Source organism: Triturus cristatus, chromosome 4_2 (genome assembly GCF_964204655.1).
Source record: "Triturus cristatus chromosome 4_2, aTriCri1.1, whole genome shotgun sequence".
Lineage (NCBI taxonomy): Eukaryota > Metazoa > Chordata > Amphibia > Caudata > Salamandridae > Triturus > Triturus cristatus.
In genome coordinates, this window is record NC_140586.1 from 930,473,317 (window position 1) to 930,475,816 (window position 2,500).

Sequence of the window (2,500 nt, forward strand, 5' to 3'; positions counted from 1 at the left end):
TGCCATTTGCTTAGTGTCTTGTCACTGTTGGGTGTTATGATGCGCAGACTACTGTCTAATGGTGTTAGGGCCAGTATTACAACCAGTCCCAGTGTATGAGATACATGAATGACTTTTCTGTGGCCTTCTTAGCGTAGCTATCTGCTCCTCTGGTGGTGTTCTACCAGCCTGTCAGGCGTGTGTCTTGCCCATCCAATCTTCACTGTGGCATGTTAGACTTGTCTTCTCTGTGAGCGGAGTCTCCTTCCCAGAGCAGGTGCTTTCTCTGAACTCTTGCTTTGTAAGACTGCTGGGCAAGGCCCTCCCTAGCCCCTCACTCAGATAGATACATTTACCTGCAGAGCTCAGCTTTGGAGAAAGAGAGGGGGCAGAGAGCGCAAAGGGGAAGGCCCAAGGTGCACACCTTATTTTACATAAAAGCTCGGGCTCTTGGGAGAACAGGGACATGAGGGTTCTCAGGGAAAGCCATCACATTAGTATTGATGGCTGGGCCTTGAAACACAACAATCCCGGAATGGCCAGGCACAAAATGCCTGTGCAATAGGCCTGACCATAGGCTTCTGGAGGTCTTGCTCTCCAGAGGCCCCAGTGGTCTAAGCCCGACCAGGGCTGTGCCCGACCAGGGCTGTAGGCCGCGTTGGGAGCGAGTTAGGGACGCATAAAGGGACGCAGGGCGCAGAACTCTGCCCGTTTCACCCCAGCATTTCGGGGAGGACAGGGAATTTGGCAAAGACAGTGGGAAGGATTTTTAAGGAGGAGAGTTCAGTGACATGATCTGAAACACAATAGTGCTGGTGATCTGGAGGCTGCCTTCTATGAGCCACTTCTGTCGGGAGCAGCCTGCCATCATGCCCTGATAACCACAACACTAGTCCCAAGCCAGTGACCTCAGCAAATGCAAAAACATTCATACTTATAGTCTCCTGCATCTGATTCTTGCCATCATGTGAAACGTTGGCATTCCAATGTCTGTTGCACACACTTTGTTCATAGGTGTGCAATTTGAGTGCGTGCGCCTCATCACTGTCTTGGACAGAGCTCTGTCTCTAAGCTACACATGTGAAGCATTGGTGGTTCAGTGGTAGAATTCTCGCCTGCCACGCGGGAGGCCCGGGTTCGATTCCCGGCCAATGCAAGGCTGTGTTCTTTTGACTTTGCTTTCTAAATCAAATATGGGAACTCAGTGGGGCATAAAATGGGAAACAGTGACCCCGACGTGATTTGAACACGCAACCTTCTGATTTGGAGTCAGACGCGCTACCGTTGCGCCACGAGGTCCTTGCTTTTGGAGTCACATCAGCAAATGTTGTGAGCCTTTTCATTTTTGCCCACCTCCTTATATGCCTAGGGTTGTATTACAAGGTTTGGCTTTTTGTTTTCCATCCTATTGATGAAATTGAGTGCAGGTGCAGAGAGAACGCAGAGGATTGAAATGTTCAGGGAAAGGGTCTCACGCAGGAGCTCTAGACCAAAGGCACATTACTATGATTTATTAAAGTGCTTCATGCATGCAAAAGGAAACGTCCCTGGGTGGGCTTGAACCACCAACCTTTCGGTTAACAGCCAAACGCGGTAACCGATTGCGCCACAGAGACTAGTGACAAAAGCACATCTCCTGAGACTCAACATATATCTTTATGTGTGCGCGCCTGCCTTGAGCTTGTGTTATATAAGGCGTCTTTATCCTATGCAGCATTTGTCATTTGCTTAGTGTCTTGTCACTGTTGGGTGTTATGATGCGCAGACTACTGTCTAATGGTGTTAGGGCCAGTATTACAACCAGTCCCAGTGTATGAGATACATGTATGACTTTTCTGTGGCCTTCTTAGCGTAGCTATCTGCTCCTCTGGTGGTGTTCTACCAGCCTGTCAGGCGTGTGTCTTGCCCATCCAATCTTCACTGTGGCATGTTAGACTTGTCTTCTCTGTGAGCGGAGTCTCCTTCCCAGAGCAGGTGCTTTCTCTGAACTCTTGCTTTGTAAGACTGCTGGGCAAGGCCCTCCCTAGCCCCTCACTCAGATAGATACATTTACCTGCAGAGCTCAGCTTTGGAGAAAGAGAGGGGGCAGAGAGCGCAAAGGGGAAGGCCCAAGGTGCACACCTTATTTTACATAAAAGCTCGGGCTCTTGGGAGGACAGGGACATGAGGGTTCTCAGGGAAAGCCATCACATTAGTATTGATGGCTGGGCCTTGAAACACAACAATCCCGGAATGGCCAGGCACAAAATGCCTGTGCAATAGGCCTGACCATAGGCTTCTGGAGGTCTTGCTCTCCAGAGGCCCCAGTGGTCTAAGCCCGACCAGGGCTGTGCCCGACCAGGGCTGTAGGCCGCGTTGGGAGCGAGTTAGGGACGCATAAAGGGACGCAGGGCGCAGAACTCTGCCCGTTTCACCCCAGCATTTCGGGGAGGACAGGGAATTTGGCAAAGACAGTGGGAAGGATTTTTAAGGAGGAGAGTTCAGTGACATGATCTGAAACACAATAGTGCTGGTGATCTGG

General features: G+C 50.6%; 3 non-coding genes across 3 annotated transcripts; 1 reads left to right on the forward strand and 2 right to left on the reverse strand.

The window, feature by feature from the left end:
- The first annotated feature begins 1,064 nt into the window (after positions 1 to 1,064).
- Positions 1,065 to 1,135, forward strand: TRNAG-GCC (transfer RNA glycine (anticodon GCC)). Its single transcript has one exon. It is a non-coding gene; the product is annotated as a tRNA-Gly (tRNA).
- A 71-nt stretch (positions 1,136 to 1,206) lies between these two features.
- Positions 1,207 to 1,278, reverse strand: TRNAW-CCA (transfer RNA tryptophan (anticodon CCA)). Its single transcript has one exon. It is a non-coding gene; the product is annotated as a tRNA-Trp (tRNA).
- Positions 1,279 to 1,521: 243 nt separating this feature from the next.
- On the reverse strand, positions 1,522 to 1,595 carry TRNAN-GUU (transfer RNA asparagine (anticodon GUU)). The gene has a single exon. It is a non-coding gene; the product is annotated as a tRNA-Asn (tRNA).
- Between the last annotated feature and the right edge of the window lie 905 nt (positions 1,596 to 2,500).